The 27,506-nt window shown below is 40.6% G+C and overlaps 1 pseudogene; it reads right to left on the minus strand.

Annotated features, from left to right (window-relative positions):
- Nucleotides 1–19,776: 19,776 nt before the first annotated feature.
- Nucleotides 19,777–20,717, minus strand: LOC123602494 (annotated as a pseudogene).
- Nucleotides 20,718–27,506: the final 6,789 nt, after the last annotated feature.

Here is a 27,506-nt window from a genome sequence, read left to right on the forward strand (position 1 = left end):
ATACTTTCAAAAGATAATTGAAAATATAACTTTCTTCTCCTTTACTTTTATTTTTTAAATAAAATTGTGTATACTTATTATCAAATTGTATATATATATATATATATATATATATATATATAAACACACACATACATATATATGATGATTTGATATACAAATACATAGTGAAACGATTACTACAGTCAAGCTAATTAACATAACTTTTCCTCAGAGTTACCTTTTTTGTTTTGTTTTGTTTTGTTTGGTGTGTGATGAGAACACCTGAAATCTATTCTGTCAGCAAATGGCCAGTATTCAATACTGTATCACTAACTGTATACACCATGCTGCACATTCGATCTCCAGGCTTATTCATCCTATATAAATGCAACATCGTACCCTTTGACCAACATCTCCCCATTTCCCCAACCTCCCCAGCCCAGTAACCACTGTTCTACTCTGCTTCTACACACTCAACTTTTTTTAGATTCCATATACAAGTGAGATCATACAATTTGTCTCTTTGTGTCTGGCATTTCTTGATTTTCAATGTCGGCAGCAGATTCAGCTTATTTTGAAACCCTATTCAGACCTCCCCCAAACAATCCTATTAGAGTTATTTAGACAATTGGCCATCACGTTGCAACTTCTGGTCTACCTTCTCCCTCTCTGACCCTCACATTTGCCCATTCCCTTTACTTTCTGTCCTTGCCATACTTCCTTCCCCCTAGTCCTCCTTGGACCAGTGAGTGTCTCCCCAAGCAATGCGAGACCTTATGTTCTGGCTTAGAAGAAAAAATCCTGGTGGCTGATTTTTGAGACAGAAAAAGTAGGAGAACTTAGCCCAACACAGATGCTACAGGGACTTCTAAAGGACTGATGCTGAGTTCTTCTAGTCTGCCTGCAGATGAGAAAGACACTGTGAAGCCAAAACTGATTTTGGAGAAGTTCATATATGAGCAGGGTCTGGCTCTGGTAACATTTGGGAGGACTCTTGTCATGTTCTGTAAAAGGACATTCAGGGACCTTGAAGAACTTCTTCTCATGTTTTGTATTCCCTACTCATCACTACCCCTAGCACAGTCTAGTGTTCTCAGTGCTTGGCAGTAGTTAGAATGTCACACAGACTTATTTGGGGCAGTGAGGTTCCAGGTTACTGCAGGATAAAGAGAGAGGCAGCGGGTTATGCCCAAGGAGTAATGGAAGAATATAATGCATGAACTCTGTCTTCCTTAACCACTTGCAGATTGGCCAAGGGCTCAAGGGGTCACTTGGGCAGTTATGGGTCTCCAGTGCTCTTAGGGACCTACCAGTAACCTGTAATCTGACAATCACTGTAATCCAAGCAAGGGCCTCTTTTTATTATGAACTTTTTTCCCCCAAATTTTCTTTCTTTCTCGCTCAAGTTTTCCTAAGGAGGTCCAACCATGTTGAGTATGCAACTGTGGTCTAACCCCTGATCTCCAATATCCTGGGTGTGTGAGTGGGAAGCAGGGGGAAGGAGGATTCATTTGTGTCTACTGGCTCCACAGGGCATAGTCGTCTACAGCAGCAGAATGGACCTGCACCCTAGCCTCACCTCTTACTGGCTCTGTGAGCTAGGACAGCTTCTTTTACCGCTTTGACCATTAGGCCCCACCTCTAAAGAGAGGCAGTGTAATGTAGACAGTAGGAGAGCCCAGACCACCTGGGTTCAAGTCACAAATTAGCTACTTATTAGCTAAGTACCTTCAAGACATACATTTTTTCTGTGCCTTTTAATTAAGGGATATTAATCCAATTCTGATATTCGTGTAAGGATAAACTAAGTTAATTCATGTCACAAACTTCAATTATATCTTAGTATACACTAAATACTCAAGAAATATTATTTATCACTAGCATGAATTATAATATGTTTAATAGTATACACTTTGCAGAACTACTATATTGAATGAGATTATTTAAATTGATTATTGAATGGCACCTGACATATAGAAAGATTTCAAGAAAGTGTTAATTCCCATTCTCTTTTCATTTTCCTCTAGTCTAAATGTTCTCCATTTCTTTCAGTGTCTCTCCTGTGGTTGCTGGTTCCTTAATCATCCCACTTCCTGCTCACCTTCTGGTCAGATTCTTAGCAAACCTCTAATGCTTCAGAATTACATGCTCCCAGTGAAGTAAAGTTGTTGTCAGCTGGTTTCCTATGTTCCTTGTGGCTTTGGGTGCTTAATCCCTTAAAGCTAAGCTCTGGACTTTGTGGTATCTGGGAGGATGGTCTTATTGGGGAAGGGGTGAGCTTCTATTGCACAACATCTCAGGCCATTGCTAAAGCAAATATTGGGCCTTGAGGTCATCTCTACATCTTTAAGAGTGAGTGGTGTTATTTTCTAGAACTTCTCCTTTGCTTTGAGACATCTGGTCCCTAGGGAACCCATCTCTGTTCCTGGTCCAGACTGTGTGTATCTCTTTTGATCTTCATAATAACCTCGTAAGATAGATACAATTATTACCCTTATTGTATAGATGTCAAAACTGAGCTCAGAAGAGTCAAAGCATTTATCCCTAGTTGGAACAATGTTTCCTAGTTGGAAAGATAGGGAATCTCATGTGGTAGTAGAAAACAAAATGCTGCCATGCTGTGCCTCCCTACCCTTTCCATGCTCGACTGTGAACTCACGGTCTATCTCCCCTGAGAGTCCTGGGTTCCACCCAGAGGCGCCAACCTGAGCTAGCCACCTATCTAAACACACAGACCTGTAGCCCTTTTGGTCCCTGATAGCTGGCTGCTAGCCCTGCCCTCTCTGCGACCTCTGATAGACACATCTTGCACACCACCTCGCCAAGTCCCTATGGGGACCTCGAGTTTGCTGAGTCAAAGTTCACTGAATTCTAAACCCTAAGAGACTCCTGCTCCCAAAGTTATAATCATTGACCTCTCCATCCTGCTCCTTCAGCCACAGGCCAGTTCCCTGCTTTCCTGGGGTCATCTGTCCACAGAACGCTCCTCAGCAGCATGGCAAAGGTCTTATGAGCAGTGGGTTGAGTCTGACTTGGGTCCAAGAACCAGCATTGCCCATTACATGTCTGACCTCAGGCAAAATGCCTTGACTCTTTTGAGCTTAGTCTTGCCATCTAAAATCAGAGATAATAATTGTATTACCTTAGACAGTTGACATGAGGATGGAAGGAAATATGACACACTGTCTGCAAAGCAGTTACTTCATCAATTAGACTTTAGAACATAAAGGATCTCAATAACTAATAGTGGATTTTATCTTCCGCTAATCCTGCCTTTCTTCTCCTATGACCCTCCTACCTACTCTCCATCTCCTAACTCATCTCCATTCCCCTTCACTCTGTTAATTATAGTCATTCCTTTTATTACTTACAGTGTTTCCAGATATTTAGAGTGACACTTGGGGGTAAGCAATTAGCAAAAGAGGGATTTCTTGGAGAGTCATGCTCACCAAATGCATTGTCTTAGTAGGTTTGAGGGAGGGGAGGGAGAGTCAAGGTCAATGACAGGAGCTGAGGAAGGAATACCAAACAACTGGATTCAGGACCTCCTGGATGCTGAGACTACGAAATTGCTGATGAGCCCCTAGGTCCTGGGAGGGGGCCCTCAAGGGGGAACTCCTTGAGCTAACAGGGGCACAGACTGTGGAAAACAGTCTTTGGATGGAGGTGAGGAGATTCTGACAGGACAGAGTGAAGAGAAGGTCTCTGGAGGTTGGGCCTGGGGGCTTGCTGTCACATGAATGTACCTTGCTTAGGGTGGACACTGGTCTCTTTCCTCTTCACATCCTTTAGGGCTCCTGATTTTAGACCAGGCTTCACAAAGCCCTAAAGTCCCATCTGCCAGAGTCCTGAATGGGGAAGGAGCAGAGTGGTTTTCACTTCACTCAAAATTCCTTCTTGCTCTGCTTCTCCAGGAGCGTCAACACATACACTTGATCATTTGATTCATCCGATCATGAAGTATGGGGAGATTTTTCTTTCATGTGTGTTCATCACTGTATATGTGACAGGGGAGTGGAGAATAAAATGTAATGGCATAGGCCTTCGCAGGGCTATGTGAGTGTAGGAGTTCATCAAGACCAACCTTCTGCTTAGGGTGGGAATCCACTCTGAAACACCTCTTTCACATCCATGCAGTCACAGATGAAACACTTTCTGCCACGGGAAGAGCCCAAGGCTTTTCCACTGAGCCCTTGTTCTTCTTAGATGATTTAATATCTCTGAAGTTCTTACCTAGATACAAATCCTTTAATCTGATGTCACATAGTATAACTCAAATCTGTGTTCCAAAAGGTAATTTTTTCATACTGGAATGTTCATACATTTGTTAAGTTGGGAGGCATAACAGTGAACCAGAGAGCCACAGTCCTTGAATTCACAAAGCCAATAATTTAACTGAAGACAATCACCGTAAACACCACTTCTCCACTAAGTCTACTCATCCCTGACCTCAGGGAAATAAGCTAAATGATATTCATGCCCCGTATCTACAATAGTGCCTGGCCTATAAATAAGCCTTTCGTTAATGTCAGTTTTTTTTTATCGTTCTATTGTTATAAATGAACTGATGTAAAGTGAAGAATAAAATGGTTTTTGGCTGCAGCAAGAATGATTATAGTTAGGGGCGCCTGGGTGGCTCAGTCGGTTCAGCGTCTGACTTCAGCTCAGGTCATGATCTCACAGTTCATGAGTTTGAGTCCTGCCTCGGGCTCTGTGCTGACAGCTCAGGGCCTGGAGCCTGCTTCGGATTCTGTGTCTCCCACTCTCTCTGCCCCTTCCCCTCACTCTCTCTCTCTCTCTCTCTCTCTGTCCCTCAAAATAAATAAAATAACACTTAAAAAATAACAAACATTTGGAGTACTTAGCATATATAAGACACCACTTGGAACTCTTTGCATATATTTACCCAATGTCACAACAATCTTAAGAAGATGTTAAAACCCCATCTAACGTGGGGCACCTGGGTGGCTCAGTTGGTTAAACGTCCCACTCTTGATTTCGGTTCACATCATGATCTCACAGTTTGTGAGTTCAAGCCCTGAGTCGGGCTCTGCACTGACAGTGTGCGGACTGCTTGGGATCCTCTCTCTCTCTCTCTGCCCCTCTCCTCTCTCTCTCTCTCTCTCTCTCTCTCTCTCTCTCTCAAAATAAATATATAAACTTATAAAAACCCATTTTACAGAAAGAGAACTGAGTCCCACAGCCAGTGCAAGGTGCTGAGTTGCCAGCCGCTCACAAATTCTGGCCCTGGCGTCTGTGCTCTCATCCTCTGCTCCCCACTGCCTAAGGCTTCCCTGCAGCAACGGGTCTGAATCTCTGAAATGAGGTCGTGGGGAAGGCTATGTAGGAAGCGTGTCGCATTCCTTTGGGGAGATGTAGACCAACAGAAAGAAGAGGAGCCTCTGCTCTTGTTCACACAAGAGCCAGCACACACACACCCCTCGTACCCAGTGGGCCTGGTTAAAGAAGAGAATTTCACTGCTGAGTGAGAGGACCTGAGGCCATCCTGCTAGGTGAACAGCATTGGGTTCAATAACATACCTGGTTGAGAAGTTAAAGGAGCGTGTGAATTTAATCAACAAAAATTCTGAGTTATGAGAAGGGTCATTACAGAGAAAACTGAAGTTCAGAGAAGGATGGAACTTTTCCACTGTGATTTAATGCATCATGAGTCTGCCCAGGCCAGGACTCAAAGCTCCTGACTTGCTGTACAGTGTGCTTGCATCTTTTGCTCACTCAGAGAGAAGGAATAAATGGAACCTAAAATATCCTAGGTGGTTTCCATGCGAGAGCCAGGGCAGGGCGAGCTTCTGGTTGTTTCTTTAAAAAAAAATGTGTAACTGGGGCGCCTGGGTGGCTCAGTCAGTTAAGTGTCTGACTTCGGCTCAGGTCATGATCTCATGGTTTGTGGGTTCCAGCCCCACGTTGGGCCCTGTGCTGACAGCTCAGAGCCTGGAGCCTGCTTCAAATGCTGTATCTCCCTCTCTCTCTGCCCCTTCTCAGCTTACACTCTGTCTCTCTCTCTCTCTCTCTCTGTCTCTCTCTCTCAAAACTAAAATAAACGTTAATTTTTTTAAATAAAAATAAATATGTAATTTAAATACACAAATAAGCAAACTGTACTTAGAGACTGGGAGGGAGAGGCAGCTCCTTCTGGGTCCTGGTTCTACAGATAGGGCTATCAGAGCCTTGGCAGGCCCCCTCCCATGGCTGGGCGTTGGAGCCAGTCAACCCGGCACAGGGGAGAACAAGCCATGTCATTCTGACCTGGATGCTGAGCAGAGGAAAGGACAAAGGGCTCATAGTCCATCAAGTCAGGCTAAGACTGTTCTCCCCTGAGCAAAGAAGCAACCCCCAGAGATCTGTGTATACCCTGCATCCCCTTTTGTGGGCCTGAGCCCAAAGAGCCTTCTTGCTCTGAAGGTGATGGCAAGGTCATCGCACTGTATGCCATCCCATCCAAGCCTCAGGTTACCCCCACACAGCCATCTCATGTCCACATGGTGTGTTTGCCTGAAAGTCAGGACTCATGGAGAAATTTACACTTTCCATTTTTAACACTTTCTCTTGCTTCAATGGCTCAATTGGGGAAAATGTATATGTTGGTTTTTTTTCCCCATAAAGTAGTGATGGGTTTAATTTCACAACTTTGCTCTGTTTGTGTAAATTCACAGTTGCTTTTAATTGTTTGTGTCTGGAAAATGACCTTATGGTGAATAAAAGAGAAAGCCACTAGGAGTTCGGAAAATAAAAGCTATTATCTCTAAGCTTCAGCATTTTATCAATAAGAAAAAACATTATAAAACTAACAAAATATCATGATATATATGTGTGTATACACCCAGACATACACATATGTCATCTAGTCCTTCACCTGACACACGGGAGAAAATCAAGGAAAGGCACTGCGGAGTATTTTTTTAAATTTATTCATTTATTTTGAGAGATATAGAGAACACAAGCAGGTGAGGAGCAGAGAGAAGGAGAGACAGAATTCCAAGCAGGTTCCACACCATCAGCACAGAGCCCAATGCGGGGTGTGAAGACGCGAACTGTGAGATCATGACCTGAGATGAGATCAAACTGAACACCTGAGCACCCACTGAACCACCCAGGTGCCCCAGCTTTGCTGAGTATTCTGATGAACAATTCCTGAGCCTGCCTGAGGGAGGTAGACAGTAGACAATACATAGGGAATGTTCCAAAAGAGTGACGAGTGTAGGGTTGGGATGGAGGTGAGAATTCAATTTTTTTTTTATAACCAATTCTTTTCATAATCACAAACAGGGGCTTGGATCTTCCCAACAATGGGGACTGAGTTGAGAGAGCATGGTCAGAGGCCCTCTCATTCCTGGTTAGCTGTCCTCAAGTAGAAATCTCTGCAAAGAACTAGTGGTCCCAAAAGGGCACCGCCTGGAGGTAAAAATTGCCTCCAAATGAAAGTGCAGGCAAGTCCTCATCCTATTCCCTGAAGCTCCCAGAGAAGTGACCCTTGCCTACCTTCAGGGTTGGTGAAGACGTGAGAAGTCTGGGGCAGTGTCTCTTGGGGTTGTCATAATTTTCTCCTTGGCCTACCAGTGCAGCTCTCCTGTCTCTTTGCCAGTAGAAGTGGGTCTGAAAGGGTTGAGAAGCTGGGATCAGATTCAGGGAAAAGAGAAGATATTAGTGTCCATTCCCTATTAAAATGCTCCTGAAACTTTTTAGTCCACTCATCTAAAAAACAGGAGTTGTGGGTCAGAAAATGATTTTTACCTCTTTTGACTGCTTTTGACATCGGTATCTAACCTATGCACTGAGCGATTAAACAAAGCCAGTTATCTCACCTGGGACATGTGCATTTCAAACAGCGTGCACAATCATGAAGGGAAGCATTTCCTTTATCTATTCATCTATTGATCGATCTATCTATTCATTCATTCATTCATTCATTCATAAATATAAGCTAAAAGGTTAGACTGTAGTAGTTTTTAAAAGCTCAGGTGTGTGTGTGTGAGAGAGAGAGAAAGACAGAGACAGAGAGAGACAGAGAGAGACAGAGAGAGAGAGGAACTAAAGTGGAAGTACAGTTCTGCCACCCCCTAAGGTCCCCAGACTAGCTTGTAAATCTCTGTCAGCAGCTTCATTAATTTTGAGACTGTTGGGGGAGAGTAGACCCTGCCTTCCCTGTGTTTCAATATCCTCACAATAACCAGAGAATAATAATGTTTAAATATAAGAATAGTGCCATGTGTAGGAGGGCAGTATCTAAAATGAGGCTGTGGTATTTAAAATTAGACTGTGAGTTTAGTCTTTGGAAAATATATAGGACATTGGACAATTTCATTAACTTCTAGGAGTCTTGAGGTCTTGAGTGCAAAACTGAGATAGTAGAGTCTTCCTTCTCGTGTTTAAATTAGACTTCAATGATCTCATGCATCAATGGACTTACTATAGTGTGTAGCATAAACTAAGAGTCCTATAAATGTCACTTTAAAAAAAGTTTATTTTGAAAGATAGAGAGTGCACATGGTGGGGGAGGGCTAAGGGAGAGAGGGAGGGAGGGGGGAGAAAGACAGAGAGAAAGAAAGAGAGAGAGAGAGAGAGAGAGAGAGAGAGAGAGAATCCCAAGCAGGCTCTGTGCTGTGAGAGCAGAGCCCAGTGATGTGGGGCTTGATCTCATGGCTGCAAGATCATGACCTGAGGTGAATTCAAAAGTTGGATGCTTCCAAGAAGCATAAAATACCTAGGGATAAATCTAACCAAAGATGTAAAAGATCTGTATGCTGAAAACTGTAGAAAGATTATGAAGGAAATTGAAGAAGATATAAAGAAATGGAAAGACATTCCGTGCTCATGGATTGGAAGAATAAATATTGTCAAAATGTCAATACTACCCAAAGTTATCTACACATTCAATGCAATCCCAATCAACATGGCACCAGCATTCTTCTAGAAACTAGAACAAGCAATCCTAAAATTCATATGGAACCACAAAAGGCCCCAAATAGCCAAAGTAATTTTGAAGAAGAAGAAGACCAAAGCAGGAGGCATCACAATCCCAGACTTTAGCCTCTACTACAAAGCTGTCATCATCAAGACAGCATGGTATTGGCACAAAAACAGACACATAGACCAATGGAATAGAATAGAAATCCCAGAACTAGACCCATAAACGTATGGCCAACTAATCTTTGACAAAGCAGAAAAGAACATCCAACAGAAAAAGACAGTCTCTTTAACAAAAGGTGCTGAGAGAACTGGACAGCAACATGCAGAAGGTTGAAACTAGACCACTTTCTCACACCATTCACAAAAATAAACTCAAAATGGATAAAGGACCTGAATGTGAGACAGGAAACATTCAAAACCCTAGAGGAGAAAGCAGGAAAAGACCTCTCTGACCTCAGCCGTAGCAATTTCTTACTTGACACATCCCCAAAGACAAGGGAATTAAAAGCAAAAATGAACTACTGGGACCTTATGAAGATAAAAAGCTTCTGCACAACAAAGGAAACAACCAACAAAACTAAAAGGCAACCAACGGAATGGGAAAAGATAATGCCAAATGACATATCAGACAAAGGGCTAGTATCCAAAATCTATAAAGAGCTCACCAAACTCCACACCTGAAAAACAAATAACCCAGTGAAGAAATGGGCAGAAAACATGAATAGACACTTCTCTAAAGAGGACATCTGGATGGCCAACAGGCACATGAAAAGATGCTCAACGTTGCTCCTCATCAGGGAAATACAAATCAAAACCATAGTCAGATATCACCTCACGCCAGTCAGAGTGGCCAAAATGAACGAATCAGGAGACTATAGATGCTGGCAAGGATGTGGAGAAACGGGAACCCTCTTGCAATGTTGGTGGGAATGCAAACTGGTGCAGCCGCTCTGGAAAGCAGTGTGGAGGTTCCTCAAAAAATTAAAAATAGATCTACCCTATGACCCAGAAATAGCACTGCTAGGAATTTACCCAAAGGATACAGAAGTACTGATGCATAGGGGCACTTGTACCCCAATGTTTATAGCAGCACTCTCAACAATAGCCAAATTATGGAAAGAACCTAAATGTCCATCAACTGATGAATGGATAAAGAAATTGTGATTTATATACACAATGGAGTACTATGTGGCAATGAGAAAGAATGAAATATGGCCCTTTGTAGCAACGTGGATGGAACTGGAGTGTGATGCTAAGTGAAATAATCCATACAGAGAAAGACAGATACCATATGTTTTCACTCTTAGGTGGATCCTGAGAAACTTAACAGAAACCCATGGAGGTGGGGAAGGAAAAAAAAGAGGTTAGAGAGGGAGAGAGCCAAAGCATAAGAGACTGTTAAAAACTGAGAACAAACTGAGGGTTGATGGGGGGGTGGGAGGGAGGGGAGGGTGGGTGATGGGTATTGAGGAGGGCACCTTTTGGGATGAGCACTGGGTGTTGTATGGAAACCAATTTGACAATAAATTTCATATATTGAAAAAAAACAAAACAAAACAAAAGTTGGATGCTTAACCGACTGAGCCACCCAGACATCCCTTAAATGTCATTTTTTAATAAATATTTTTAAGCACTTCTGGGTGTCAGTCTGGGTGTCAGACACCGGGTTTTAAACACAGTATCTTATTTAATCATTAATACAGTATACAGCAAGTATTTATCCCCCTTTTCCAGGTGAGTAAAGTCATATTATATAAGGAAATATCTGAATATTATATAGCTAGAATATAATTTTATTTGAATTACAGAATACTCTAACAATACAAATACATATAAACTAAGAATTAAAAGGTCTCATGCAACCCTTTCTTCTTAATATCACTCCTTTCCCATAAAAGTTAACCAGCTTTAGCTGTCTGGTGTGAATCCTTCCAGAAAATATTTCTGATATGGGGGAGGAAGGTGGTGGGTGGGAGGCAGGAAGTGAAGGAAAGGGAGAAGGGGTGGAGGGGTGGGGAAAGAGATTTAATATTTGTTTCTTTATCTCATGAAAAAGCTATTTCCATTACATTATTACTGTTTCTGCAATGCTAGGATAAAGACAGACTAATATCCAAAATCATTTTGAAAAACTGTGACATTTTGAGAATCCAAGCTGATTTTACTATCCTTTGCTTTATTATTTGGTATGGGGAATGAAGTGTTGACATTTTTCTCAGGAGATACAACTGGGGAAAAGGGGACGTGGTAGGGGTACCCAGATGTCCCATCTCTGTAAGGTGGGGGCTCCCACCTTCAATGAAGAGACCCCTTCAATACTTTCTCAAGTGATGCTCCACTCATCTTGGCATATTCACTTCATGGGTGTCTCCTTCCCTCTAGTGGTCAAAGTAACAGGTGCAGCCTTCTTTTCCACAGAGTTCTTCCAGATACGTTAGGGAATACATTAGTACAAGAAAAACAATATTTTCAGGGCGCCTGGGTGGTGCAGTCAGTTAAGCGTCCGACTTCAGCCAGGTCACGATCTCGCGGTCTGTGAGTTCGAGCCCTGCGTCAGGCTCTGGGCTGATGGCTCAGAGCCTGGAGCCTGTTTCTGATTCTGTGTCTCCCTCTCTCTCTGACCCTCCCCCGTTCATGCTCTGTCTCTCTCTGTCTCAAAAATAAATAAACGTTAAAAAAAATTAAAGAAAAGCAATATTTTCATTGAAATTATCCCTTTTTTCTCATTGTGATTACCAGTGACATTCTCAATCTTCACAGTAATCACTCCGACTCTACCGCAAGTGTGGACCACCAGGCCTTGAGACATTAAATCTGAGAAGGTGCACTGGTGCTCACTGGGGTATGCTGAAATGGCTTTCAAAGAGTTAACTTGAAAGTTTACTGATATTTTCCACAGAGAGTGAAATGATTGGTTGCTTTTCCAGATCAGTGCATGGGAACAGACAATGGACAATGGGTCCCATATTACGATAAGCCACACTAGCATAAAGCCATACCAGTTATTAGTCCAGACAAAAGTACAGGTGGAGTAGGTCATGTCAGGCTGGAGGCAAGAGGGATGAGAGAAATGGTGGGGGCAAGACATGAAAAGTCATTTGATGACAATGATATAAAGACATACGGCACCCAACAACAAGTGGGGGTGATGCCAACACTGCTGATGACTCTGTGAATAAAGGCAGAGGCATAACACACATAGTAGGAGACAGCCACATGGCAGTCAGAGGACTGGACCATCAGTGGAGACGATTTCATAAAGACAATCTAAAGCGGAAGGATACTTGAACATAAGCTTAAAAGTTAAACTCTGAGGAATTGCAACACAGGCTCCCCATGACAGTGGGAAGGATGTAGGAAGGTAAAGACCATCTGAGCCAACATGGGGAGGAGCATGGGCTCATCAAGCAAGGGTTCTGTCCTGATGTTGGCCAGGATGGCAATGCTGCCCACGGGGACAGCGTGGAGATAACAGAAAGGATAGAGACCTGGGCGGGGAGGACTAGGGAGGCTGTGAGGACGAAGTAGAAGATTGTTGATGTTAGTCACCACAGGCATGCTGGCAGAGGCTATGTCATGTTAGCAGAGGCTAACATCTTTTGTCTTAAATCCACTTGGAAATCTGGGTTATAGCTAAAACGACAGATGCATAATGATGCAATCATGGATTCAGGAAACATTTGGTGATTCTTTACAATTCATGAAGGATGATCAATCTAGGAGAACTTGAGGAAATGGGCAAATATGGGAGAGTGAACTATGAAAATATTTATCATTTTTGGAGGTCTGGAACTGATGGTCATTTTATCTCAGCCCATGAAGTGAGAATTTGAAATGTCATTTAACAGGGGTGCCTGGGTGGCGCAGTCGGTTAAGCGTCCGACTTCAGCCAGGTCACGATCTCGCGGTCCGTGAGTTCCAGCCCCGCGTCGGGCTCTGGGCTGATGGCTCGGAGCCTGGAGCCTGTTTCCGATTCTGTGTCTCCCTCTCTCTCTGCCCCTCCCCCGTTCATGCTCTGTCTCTCTCTGTCCCAAAAATAAATAAACGTTGAAAAAAAAAATTTTAAAAAAAAGAAATGGCATGTAACAGAAACTAGAAGCAAGTAAATAAGCCACAAATACAAAGTTACATCAGAACTATGACTTGCCTCATTCATTTTAGGCAGTCTCTCATACAATTCAGGATTATTTATGGCTCACGTCACAGTCACATGTGAATCATCTGTTAGTTCTACTGGGTGCTCACCTGCAAGCAGGGGCACAGAAATGCAAGCTCTTTCCAGCATTTGGATTCACCATCCCAGAATCCTTTTTGCCACATGGAAGAATGGAGAGCATGATGAGAGGACACCCCTGGCTTGGCCAGGAATGTATTACCATCTTCACATTCCAGGACCAGCCACATGGCCAATAGCAAGGGCTGGTGGAAAAGACAGAGGAGCACGTGCTGTTTCCACCATTCCAGTCATGAGTGGACTCACACGTCCAAAAGCAATAGGAATATTGACGGTAAAATCAAAGGCATAAGAAAGCACGTATGTATTATGCGTAAACAAGGAGGATAAGACCTGGCGTGCCAAAAGATCACCAAACTCCATAATATTGGCTAAATCTAGCTTCTCTCACCTCAAAGTGGATCTTATTCCAGAACAAATAATTGAGGTTTTGAAAAAATGTTTTGCAGGAATTATTATTTGTCTAATAGTTAAGAGCACATATTCTGGAGCCTAAGAACCTGAGTTGAATTTTCCCCTCTGCTATTCACTAGCTCCTTGACCTTGGGACAACACTTTGTGTCTCTGTGCGTCAGTCTCCTCGTCTGTAGAAATGGGGTTACTACAGATCCTGACCCACAGAGTCATTGTGAATAGTGAATGAGTTAATGTAGGAGCAGTGCCTTGGGCATCCTGTCAGCCACAATAATTGTATTGTTACTACTGTGACCCGCAGTGTTAAGTAGTATTACCTTTGAGTTATTCTTGTGTGTATGTTGAGGAGATGGGATCTGAAGCAAGGACATGAAGATCACATGTGGATGGGGGTGGGAATCAAAGAATGAGATTATATCGTCAAGGGCTAAACATGGGTGTTTTGCTGAAAAGGGAGAGAGATTAGTCCCTTCTAGAGAGCAACATGGCAGAAATAACACTTTCGTTCCAGATAAGCCACTTGTCCTATATGTATTCAGTGACCAGTAGCATGCCAAGGAGAACTCTGACTCAGAGCTTGTGGGAACCAGGAGCCATGGACAGACGCACTGCTCTTCCGGTTCCCTCATCTGTGGACATGAGACAAATCTCTCTCCTTCCCACAAATACTAAAATATAGTTAGTCTAAAAGTGCTTAGAATACTAGGTCCTCATTTTCATGGATAAGTACTCTATATAATGATCACTTGGGAAAGGGATGTGATTTTTATCAGGTAGATCATAACCAGGGGCTATTTCCTAACAGAAGCAGCAAGAACAAAATTATAAATGGGAAATTTTCAGTAATGTATAGAGATTTTTGACCGGAGTATGATGTAAGCCTTTGTATCAAAAATATTTAGAGGTAAGTTAGGTGATGAATAATTTGAGAGTGTTAGAATTCATAAAAAATTTAGAGGCTTTGTACAATCTTCTATATGGTGCCCAGATATGTAATATGGTAGTAAATATTTTCCAGCTTCCGCTGGGGCCTTCATAGTGGTGGGTAATATAAGACATAACCTGTCCCATTATTATGCAACTCTGATTGTTAAAAATGTCTTTCCTATACTGATCTAAAAGTTTACCTCCTTATAATCTAACACAACAGACTTTATTTTATATACAGAAACTCTGAATATAGAGATTTACTTTTTCCTCCCAAAAGCACTTTCATACCCATACGTTATCTACCTATCTCAGTTTTCCTAAACATGTTTTTTTAATCCCTTTTAAATTTCTATTTGTGATTATAAGGTCTTTGTCATCCTTATTCTCTTTTCTTCTTTACATTCTTCTCTGTGTATAGATTCCTACCTCAATTCATATTTAACAACGGGCTAACAGCTGCATTTCAGCATGCAAAGTCAGATTTCAGTTAAAACACTTCACATCACTATTACTCATTAGGCATGAATATTACTTATTAAAATTGATTTGTTGCATTCATCTCTTCCATCATGAGAACATCATGAACACATATGGAAAGGGAATTCCTGGCACATTTTCTACTTTAAGGTAACTTCATATCAGTTAGCTCTCTCTTGTCTGCTCCTCGCCATGTGAGCTGATCATCTTTTCTGTGATCCCAAAGCCTCCTGGTAAATATGCTGCATTTCCTTAGAGCTCATTTCCACATATATAAATTCTGTGTTTGTGTGTCTTTCTCCCTAACGAGACCACACAGCTCTTTAAATTAAGGATTATATTTGGGATGCCCAGGTGCCTCAGTGGGTTAAGTGTCCAACTCTTGATTTTGGCTCAGATCATGACCTCAGGATAGTGGGCTTGAGCCCCATTTCAAGCTCTGCTCTGAGCATGGATCCTCCTTGGGATTCTCTCTCCCTCCCTCTCTCTCTCTCTCTCTCTGTCCTCCCCTTCTCGCTCACTCTCTCTCTCTAAAAATAAATAAATAAAACATTTTTGAAAATTAAAAAATGAATAAATTAAGGATTATATTTTATTCACCTTTATTTCTCTCATACTCACTGTAAGACCTGGTACATATTAGGCACTTGATGATTTTTGGTGAATGGACAAATATCAAATGATTCCTCAGATATTTATTAGATATTTACTATGATACACACTTGGCATTGGGATTTAAGAAAGTAAAGAGATATCCAGGCATGGTGGGGAGGTATAGATACCGACCAAGTCAAAGTTGTAGCACCTGTAGGCACACTGAAGCACTTACAAGCAAACAGCCCATTTTCTTACACATATTATTCATAAATATAGCCCACTGACACACAGAAGCATGATGTGGATTTTACACATACTCTTGTGAATGTAGCTTTGCCAACCTCCTTCTCCTTTCTCTTAGGGTGACCCACCCTCATTCATCTCTCATGTGATAGCTTGAGTTCTCTACCCCTTCCCAAGTCTTTAGCAGATATACGGGTCCCATGTAAGGCATGACTGATGGGACGAATATTCTATTTGTTTTCATCTGATGAGAACATGAGGATGGAAAACTTTTCCCTCACTTGGACCACCAAATCTGTTTGTATGGATATATCTGATTTAATTCCCCATTGTGTGATTTTTGGATACTACACTCAACCTACATAGAGAATATGTCTATGTCTCAGTCTCTTCATTGGACAGTTAGGAGTTATAATGAAAAGTAACTCAAAGAATTCTCATAAGGAGCGTGAAGCTCTCACGGCATCAAGTAGCAATAATAAGATCTGAATACATAATTGATTTTATTATCTTCTTTGTATTCCTTGCAGCATCCCAGTTCTACATCTAAGCTCTCAAGCCACTTTAGAAAAAATACCTGCATCTCCCACTTATAGTTATAGAGTTGAACCTTAATCTTAAATGTAGTACCTGTGATTATCCCTACTATAACTCATTTTGCTAGTTTCGTTCCCTGGCCCATCTGCCAACAATATTTTTTGGATCCAGCTGTTCAGTAGTGATAGCATTTGATAATGATGCTAAGAGGATTGAGTGAACTATCAGAGGAGGGAGGGCCAATGAATGAAGCAAGGGGAATCAGCAAGAAGTCAGGTAAAGGGACTGGTTGGGGACGATGTCTCATGATGGAACACTCACAACATGGACAGAGAATAAATAGAGAAAGGAGAATGACAGACATAATATGGAGATACCAAGGCATATGTGATTTCTATAGGTGCATGAGTAAGAGAGATGGCAAGATAGGGAGATCTGGCATTTAATCTTTAAATGTGATAGAGTTTTATGTGAGCAAAATGTCTTAGGAATGGACATGAGAAAGGATGGTCAGAGTGGAACATAACTGGAGGCTAATAACAACTGAAAATTATTAGGAAATGCCAGGAGAAGAGCGTCCAAGTAACGGAATATCCGTATGAGAGCCACTACTCAACGGTTAAAGAAAATTGAACTGTTGATAACCACAACTTACATGAATCTCAAAGGCATTATGCTAAGTGAAAGAAACTAATCTCAAAACGTTACACACACACTGTATGATTTCTGTTATATGACATTCTTGAAAAGACAAAACAGTGGTGATAGGAAACAGATTAGTGATTGTGGGTGGGATGTATAACTCTACAAGGTAGTGTGAGAAAGTAACTTTTGGGGTGTTCACAGTTCTGCATCCTCAACAGCTCAATTTTTCAGTCTGCTAATTAAGACACCAAAAGAAAAACAGGTCCAATAATACCTGTGTCTTAAAAATGGAGGAAATAAGACTGAAGTGAGGCCTGGAGAGAATCACGTGGCTACAGAGTGTTTCTAGAGACTTCCCCCTTCCACCCTCCCACACCTGTGTGCAGGGTCATGCCTGTGCCCACAAACCACCCATGAAGGAATGGGAAAAGGACAAGACCCAGAAAAAGGAGATTTTAGAGGTTTAATAAAATGTTTGAAAATATCAGAGTGAAAAAATATTTTTCAGATTTCAGGCAAGACAAAAGAGGCAAAGAAAGAAAACTACATCTTCATTATTATGTTAAATTACGTGTCTAAAACCCTCACCTTTTCTTCGTGAATCAGAATTGTTAAATAAGTGTTGAATTCTGTGTCCCTAAAGAGGATGTTTGAAAGCTGTGTGTTGCTTAGATTGCTTTGTCCCTTCATGAATATGCCACAAACTGATTCATGTAAAGCTCTTAGAAAAACACCTGAAACAGGGTATTTGCTGTGACTGACACACTGATGTCTGCAGTAGATTAAATACAGCAGCCCCAGCCACACCATGCAAATAAGACTGTTTATCGTTTCCTGAAGAGCTGCATTAAGAGTTTTGGAGGTTTACAGAAGGGCAGGCAGTCATCCTCAGGAAGCTCACAAGCCGATGGGGAAACAGAATTACTGCCCTTGCTGAATACTGAATGTCACCCCAATATTCTTTCAATAAGTTCCCTTTATTTTAACTTAAGAGAGTTGGGGTCAATTTCTGTAACTTGCAATTTTTGTTGCTTATAAAGAATTATAAACAGTGCAGTAAGTATAATGGTATTTTTCACATTGGATATCCTCTGGTTCTTCATTACTAAAAAATGCATCTCCAGATATACTGCATTTACAAAAAAGATGAGGAAAGTGTAAGAGTGGAGGCAATTGATACAGGCTTCTTCTAGTGAAAATGACAGACGAGGTTTTTCCATGTTGAATGAAGTTCCTGGAATATTCTTAGAGTGCTTACTCCTCTCCCTGGATATGGCATCAGTATAGAAAGTTTCTTAGGTGAGGCAGACAGAATCTAGACTGCACTGATTATTTCCTAGGTTCCTGGTACATAAAGTTTCAATAAGAAAATAGGGTGTTGGGAGGAGATCCAACTAGAAGAACCAACTTAAGAAAAACCAGAAGCCTTCAGAATGTATAAATATTTAGGTCACAAGTATTATTATTATTATTTTAATCTTTGTAATGTTTATTTATTTTTGAAAAAGAGAGAGAGAGACAGAGACAGAGCGCAAGTGAGGGAGGGGCAGAGAGAAAGAGGGAGACATAGAATCCAAAGCAGGCTCCGGGCTCTGAGCTGTTGGCACAGAGCTGATGTGGGGCTCGAACTCACAAGCCATGAGATCACGACCTGATCCCAAGTCGGACGCTCAACCCACTGAGCCACCCAGGCACCCCTAGGTCACAAGCATTATTACCTATAACATAAACAACAGACAGTACATGATGGCTCACCAAAATGAACAGCATAAAACCTTACAAGATTTTGAGAAATTGAAAGAAAAAACTTCTCCATCAGTGCTACCATTACTTTTGCCAGGCTTTCAGACTTGATTATCAACAGGAAAAGTTCATGAAGTGAAAAAGCCCTGAGTTCTTTTAAGCAAAGGGAGATGGAAACAGGAGATTCTTAAATCTATACTCAATTTTTATAGAAGAAGAATATTAGTAAGTAAAGGATAAAGCCAAAAAGAAAAAAAAATAGTATGTTGGTGTTCAGCAACCATGGGCAGAGAACACGGGGTGCTAGGGGATCTGGCTTCAGCTGGCTGATAGGATATTGGTTGTGATTAGACTTTTAATCTGTATTAGTTTCCATTCAATAATAAAATCCACTGATATACTGAAGGAAACTGAGGGTTCAGGGTCAGCTTTCTAGAGTTCTGTACGTTTGCTAGTTTTCCTTACCAAAATGTGTTTACTTTCAGAGCAACATGATTTCCAGTAGAGCTAGATTCAAAACACAGAGAGGGGGAAATAATATATCGCTCTAATTATCCTTTATATAACACACAAAATGTACTATCAGCTGCACGTCTTCATTCAGATGAACTGTCTTCGATCCAGGCTGTTTTGTCCCTCATCTGACATTTTCTTAAGTACTACTCATTCTTCCTTCACTTACAGGATCTGGAATGCCTCATCTCACCTGTTTCCTATAACCCTTTCCCCCCCAAATCACCAGAATTTTCTCTTCAATATATATTATATCTTCTAATAAAATATTCTATACATTCTATTCCAATATACATTCTAATACATATATATATTCCAATAAAACATTCTATACATATTCTAGTCTAAAATATATATTCTAATACAGGTGAAATATTAGAATATATATCTACTCAAGTCAACTTGTAGCTTTATATGATAAGTAAAATCTCATCTAACTCTGAAAAAAAGAGATGGAGTATAAAATCAAACTTCTCTTCCAATAATGGGAGATGAAAAACATCTCAGAGATCTCAAGATTCTGAAATACAAGCTCAAGCCCTTCTGTGCACAGAAAATAGGCGAATGATACTTCTCTGAATTTGCTTGGTCTTGATGCTATATATAATGGGGTTCATGAATGGAGGAAAGAGAAAGTAGACCTAGCTCATGGTAATGTGGATCACACGTGGTGCATGTTTCCCAAACCTGTGGATGAAGGTCAGGCCAATCACAGTAATATAAAAGACCAGAACACAGCTAATATGGGAGGCACAGGTGTTAAGGGCCTTAGCTCGCTCTTCTCCAGAGGCGATGCCCATAACTGTCTTCAAGATTAGAATACAAGAGAAGAGAATAATCAGAGCATCTAGGAAGAAAGTCAAAGCAACCAGAATAACTGGATATACACGATTAAATGTAATATCAGCACAAGCGAGTTTCATGACATCTTGGTGGAGGCAAAAGGCACGGGAAAGAACATGGGAACGGCAATATGGGAACCAATAGAGTGACACAATTGGGGGCACAATGGACACAAAGTCCCTCGTTGGTACTCCAAGTCCTATTTTCATCACCTGGGAATTGGTAAGAATGGAGTTATACCTCAGAGGGGTGCAGATGGCAATGAATCGGTCATAGGCCATGGCAAGCAAGACACCTGATTCCACAATGGACAGGGTGTGAATGAAGTAGGACTGAGTGAAATAGTCACCGTGGGAAATTTCCCTCTGGAAAATTGGACACCCAGGACTGGGGGAACTGTGGTTAATGTCAGCCCAAGGTCTGTACCTGCCAGCATAGCTAGGAAGTAGTACATGGGCTCATGAAGACTGGAGTCATTCCAAATGAGAAAGAGAAGTGTGCCATTGACCAAAAAGATGGAGAGGTAGATGATAAAGAAGGGAATAGGGATCCAGTGCTGAATTGCCTCTGAGCCCAGGAAGCCAGTCAGCAAGAAGGGCGCAGCACTGTTGTTGGACCACATGGTAGGGTTTTCAAGTGAAGAACCTTCTCAGGAGTTATGACCTCTAAAAAGGCAGTATTCTTTCTTTCTCTTCATCTTTCTGTGGCACAACATCAGTCCATTTTTCACCTCAAACCTTACAAGTTTTTGTGGATTTTCTCAGCCTTAATTAATTCACAAGACCTTTGCCTAGAACAAGAAATAACAATAATGCTGATCGTATTAAGAACATTAACAATTTACTCTTCAGAATCCAATTTGTATTCCTTGCATTACACTTTTTACTCTGAGTCCCCCAGATCATTCCCTTGGGCTCTATTTTTCTTCTCTTTGCTTTTTCATTCCTCCTTATATTTCTTTAATGTAGACCCTTTATGTATTTATTTCCAGTTTGGGCCAGTTCAGATTTTTTTCTCTTGAAACCAACTATCTGTTTGGCTCACTGATTAATTACTGAGAAAAATAGTTAATCAATGGAAATGAGTCTATTGCCATGAAATGTTTGGGAAACATGGTCATCAATATCACCATCTCAAATGGACTGTGAACAAGATGACTCATGTAGGGGTCTAGAGAATCTGAACAAGTAGGCACAAGTGGTAAACTCAGCCTAGAAGAGCGGAATTACTCAGCGGATGGCACTCGGGAAATTTTCAGTGCTGCCAAGGATCTGATGCCTGCAACACCAGGGACAAACTTTAAAATAGGAAGAGACAGGAGCTGAGAATTCCCAAAGGAAGTGAGAAGACAGGGTCCTGGAACAAAGGCCTCTTCAGAAACCAGAAGCCTAATACTTTTACTGAGCCACAGATTAAAATAAAAAAAAAAGCATGAGTATTGGAAAGACAAAAGCAGTATCAGAAGTTAATGGTTGAATCCAACTTTACACAGCCAGTTCTAGGAGGAAGATAAGGGCTCTCAGAGGAAAGGGATGAGGACTATAATGCTGGTGAAGAAAATCAGATAGAACTGATATTTGTGAATCTAGAAAGCCATGTCTGGAAAAATTAAGAATGGGCTTCTATAGGGAACTTTGAAATATTTTTATAATTTATTTATAATTATACTCTTATCAAATCAAGTTAGATTTGTTTGCATAAAACCGAGAAATTCTGTGACCAGTTGATTACTATAATGATTAAAGAAGGGGCACCTGGGTGGCTCAGTCAGTTAAGCATCTGACTTAGGCCCAGGTCATGATCTCACAGTTCATAAGTTCAGGCCCGGCTAACAGCACAGAGCCTGGTTCAGATCCTCTGTCCCCTTATCTCTCTGCCCTGCTCACGCTCACTCTCTCTCTCTCAATCAATCAATCAATCAATAAACAAACAAACATTTAAAAAAATGATTAAAGAGAACCACAAGAGAAACATAAGTTTCTCCCAAATCAATTGAATCAGTATGTGTCCAGGATCTTTTTAAATATTGTTTTCTCTTATAAACATCATCACTGATAGCTCTAAAGAGGAATTGAGGAAGAATGAGGTGATAGTGATGTTTGGACTACCTCCATTTCACAAAAACCTATAAAAACAAGAACAGATTTTTTTTTTTTTTTTTTTTTTTTAGAATTTGGCACATGGTGAGATCTGTGACTGGGGCACCTGGGTCGCTCAGTCGGTTGTTGAGCATCTGACTTCGCGGTTCATGAGTTGGAGTCCCGCTTTGGGCTCTGTGCTGACAGCTCAGAGCCTGGAGCCTGCTTCACATTCTGTGTGTGTCTTTCTCTCTCTGCCCCTCCCTCACTCACACTCTGCCTCTCTCTCTCTCTCTCTCTCTCTCTGTCAAAAATAAATAAACATTAAAAAAATAAAAAATAATATCTGTGATAATGAGCAGTGGTTGGTGGAGGGAGATAAATAAAGAAAAGATGAATGTGCTGTGGACGTGACCATCCCATCTGGGGGATACTGTCAGTGCCAGAAAGGTTAATCTGGGCACCAAAGTGGCAGGTACTCTGTTAATGTGAATACTGATAAGATTGTTTAATAACTTGATCCACTGAACTATAACCGATGTGGGGCTCACTTTGCACTTATCTACCTCCACATAGGATGAGTGTGTATATCATTATAAATCATAATTCCTACCAGCCATATACCCTTAACCTTCCAGCACTGCCTTTCTAATAATGGGGAGATAGAGACTGGATAAATGGTACAACTTATTGTATGGTATAGGGACAAACGACCTCTTTGGACCAGCTGTCACCTAGAGAGTGGACCAGAGGGAGGAAGCAGGAGAAAATTCAAAGATGTTTAAAATGTATGGTGTTGTAAAAGTCTGAGTTTGGATTTTGAGCGGGTTTTGGGAATTTGGGCTCAGCAGGCTTTAGGTTCCAAACCTGTGTGGTAATCCCTTTGTAAATGACTATTACAATTTACTAATATTTTTTATTAACCCAGTTTAGAAGTGTACCTTATTCATTATCTGTACTCCCTAGTGGCAGCCACAATGGCATTTAATTATGGCAAATTTCGCAGTGCCAGGAACCATCCACATCTCCCAAATATTCCTGGAGGAGAGCTGTCCAGTTAAAGGATTCTCTTGATATGCGCTATATGACATTAGTGCCAGTGGTAACTTCAGTGGAAATTCTCATCACCAACAGGCGAGCCTACAAGCTCAACCAGGAATGCAGAGATGGCTGGGGTTCACTGTCTCCTCACCCCACTCTGAGGGTCTTCTTTGAATTGTTGCTCTGAAAGCAGCTAATCCTGAGTCCTCAGCAGTTTCCAAGTGTCACACAGATATATCACTCAGTGTCTTCAACTTGGCATACTGACAAGGGGCTGGGAACTGTTCCAGAAAACAACTATAAAGACCTTTTGAGAAGGGGAAGAAGAGAGCACATTAGGATCATATTGACAAAACAGGAAAATCTTCTCTTTTCTTCTGGGTAATCTGCAAGCACCCCATACAATCAGTGTCTCCTGATTCCATTTCTTCACACTTAACTATTGCCTGAGAATTTGTGCTATATATATATATATATATATATATATATATATATATATATAGTATACATATATGTTATGTGCTTATATATATGTATATGTGTCACATATACACACACATATATATATAGTATATTATACACAGTGTATATAGTATATTACTATACTTATAATGGGAAGCCATGGGCTGGAGACAGCACTCGGAAAGGTTTTAGATTTTAAGTGATTGTTTAAATCTTACCTGAGGTATGAATTACTATATGAAAATAGATATGGAGAGAAAAGTTGTGAACCTAGAAAAGCCTCCATTTTAGGATAAAATAAAAAAGAAGATCTCAAAGGATATGGACAAAGAAGTAAGCAGATATATAAGAGGACAATAAAGGTGATCTGTAATTATAAAAGCCAGTAACAAAGAAATTTTATAGAAGTAAGTAGTGCTGTAGTTTAATAGTGCAAAATGTCATAGAATTTCCAGATAAGATAAAAATGGAAAATACCCATTGTTTTTGACAAATAGGCCCTTGATGCTCTTAACAATTTCAGTAGAATGGTAGGAATCAATGCCTAATGACTGTGAAATGGAAAGTAAATAACCAGAAAGTAAAAAAAACATATTTTTCACATTCTTTGGATGAGAGCACCAGGCCTTCATGAGGTTAAATAATTTGTCTAAAGTCATACAATTAATATGTGACATATAGGAATTCAAACTCAGATTTATCTGACCTCCAACCTCAAGTCCTCAACTGACATCCGTTGACTATAAAGGGTAGTTCTCCTGTCCAAGACTGTCTTTCCATAAGGTATCCCCTCTCGTTAATTTTTCATTTCATTATCAACAATGAAAACAATGAAAATTAAATGCTTTCTTGTTCTTTACAGAACTGCATAAGCCAGGTAGAAGAGATACTTTTAAAGCATCCCTGCTGTGTTTGAATTCCTGTGCTTCCTCACCTGAGCCACAGCTTTGACTTTATGGGTCCTGAGCACCATTGAGGAGGGGTTTGTGGCTGCTTCCTCAGTGTGTATTCAGAGTCCCAAGGAGAGATACATTTGTTAAAGAATCAACTCCCATGGGAGAGATTCTAGCTCATTTCCATGTCCATTTGGGAATACCAAATAATCCTCTTTTCTTTACTAATCTGAGAAAGTACTGGGCCACGAATGTTGTTCCCAGTGCACTCCATTTCCTTCCTGGATGGAAACTCTCTTAAGAGAATCACTGTCTTCAATGCCAGATGAAGCACGGCCTAAGTCACTCTCAAGTGTTCTATGAGTCCCTGAATAGAAGGATCGGCCCCTGGTTCTTCTTAAATGTTGGCATTTGGGGAACAACATTCCATTCCTCTCTTTTTAAACTGTTCATGAATTATATTGTCACACAGTATAATGTTTTTAGAAATAACAATCTGAAAAGGCCATCCAATCCACCTTTTTACCAAATCCTTGAGCTAACATCTAATAATTTCATTAGACATTTATTTGTTGTTTCCATGATTGTAATGGAAATAATTATATAAAAATAAATATACGTATTTATTTATTATTATTCACTTATGTATTTTATATGATATATATTTATATATGAAATGTAAATCTACTTTTCTGAAATATCTACCCCTTATTTCTAGTCCTGATCTCCACAATCTGACTGATCAGATCTAAACAAACATACTCATATATTCTCTCTAAATGCTGTAAATACACCATAGGGGCCCAGGGCAGACTGCCCCCAAATGCACCATTTTGGCATTGCGATTATTTTAAATAAAGTTATTTAAGAAACAGCCAGTGCAAGGACACTCAGACCCTTCTCTGTGTCCCTAAGAGCAGAAAATGAAACTCCCCGGGGAAAAAATACTGTCCCTATACTAAGAAGAAAACACACATCCTTATCACTAGAGATAGAGATAGAACTCTAAGGTGGAGAAAGCTGTAGAAACACACTGTTAACTTTTTTTCTAATCTACTATTTCAGCCCAAATTCTGCTTACGATTCCATAGTTTAATTAAAGCATCTGTTTCCTTTATTCTATCAGTTTCTAACAATTATTGTCTTTGTATAAAATGTATAAAAACTGCCTTTCCTCAGTCATTTCTTCAGGTTTAAATTTCCTTATTGGGTCTCTGTGTGAATTTAATAAAGCTCTGTTTTTTTCTATTAGCCTGTGGGATGTAAGTTTAATTCTTAGTCTAGCTAGAAGAAGAAGGGTAAAGGAAGAATTTTTCCTTCCCTTCCACATCTACATTAGTATTTCTGAGACTTTTTTCTTGATGGCTAAACACCCACTAGTATGTTAACCATTTACCACATAATGGCTCCTAGTCCTGATTTATTTCCAATCATCCTGCTCCTAATTAGACATCATAATCCAGGTGTTGGCACATCAACCCCATAACACATAACAGAATTCAGCCTTCCAGTTTTAAAAAAGTAATAAAATGTATATTCTATATAATATATATGTCCCTCCCACCAGGTTGTACTTTGTAACACCCTCTAAACTACCACCTGCTTATATTAAGAGAGTAAAGAAAGACTAAATAACCTCTCATGTGTTCAGGTCAGATTTGAGCACATTGTGATTTTAGGTCATATCAGATTTTGCCAATAAATACATTTCATAATTAATTTTCTAGAACCTTTTGGTTTCAGAATTATAGTTAAAGGGTTGTGACTTTTTAATAACTTGATTATCAAATCAATCCATATTGCACCCATAATAAACTAAAATCTCTGAAAGATATTTTTTAAGTTATTTATTTATTTTTGAGAGAGAGAAAGAATGCGGGAGGGGCAGAGATAGAGGGAGAGAGACAGAATCCCAAGCAGGTTCTGCACTGTCAGTGCAGAGCCTTATGTGGGGCTCAAACTCACAAACCATGAGATCACGATCTGAGTGTAAACCAAGTGTCAGACATTTAATGGACTAAACCATCGAGGTGCCCCATAAAATCTCTGAAAGATTTTTTTTTTTTTGTTTTTGTTTTTGTTTTTTTACTCTTCCCATGTCTGTTATGCTTTATTTCTTTCTTTTTTTTTTTTTTATAATATATGAAATTTATTGTCCAAATTGGTTTCCATAAAACACCCAGTGCTCATCCCAAAAGGTGCCCTCCTCAATACCCATCACCCACCCTCTCCTCCCTCCCACCCCCCATCAACCCTCAGTTTGTTCTCAGTTTTTAACAGTCTCTTATGCTTTGGCTCTCTCCCACTCTAACCTCTTTTTTTTTTTTTTTTTTCTTTTTTCCTCCCCCTCCCCCATGGGTTCCTGTTACGTTTCTCAGGATCCACATAAGAGTTAAACCATATGGTATCTGTCTTTCTCTGTATGGCTTATTTCACTTAGCATCACACTCTCCAGTTCCATCCACGTTGCTACAAAAGGCCATATTTCATTTTTTCTCATTGCCACGTAGTATTCCATTGTGTATATAAACCACAATTTCTTTATCCATTCATCAGTTGATGGACATTTAGGCTCTTTCCATAATTTGGCTATTGTTGAGAGTGCTGCTATGAACATTGGGGTACAAGTGCCCCTATGCATCAGTACTCCTGTATCCCTTGGATAAATTCCCAGCAGTGCTATTGCTGGGTCATAGGGTAGGTCTATTTTTAATTTTCTGAGGAACCTCCACACTGTTTTCCAGAGCGGCTGCACCAATTTGCATTCCCACCAACAGTGCAAGAGGGTTCCCGTTTCTCCACATCCTCGCCAGCATCTATAGTCTCCTGATTTGTTCATTTTGGCCACTCTGACTGGCGTGAGGTGATACCTGAGTGTGGTTTTGATTTGTATTTCCCTGATAAGGAGCGACGCTGAACATCTTTTCATGTGCCTGTTGGCCATCC

Source organism: Leopardus geoffroyi, chromosome D1 (genome assembly GCF_018350155.1).
Source record: "Leopardus geoffroyi isolate Oge1 chromosome D1, O.geoffroyi_Oge1_pat1.0, whole genome shotgun sequence".
NCBI lineage: Eukaryota > Metazoa > Chordata > Mammalia > Carnivora > Felidae > Leopardus > Leopardus geoffroyi.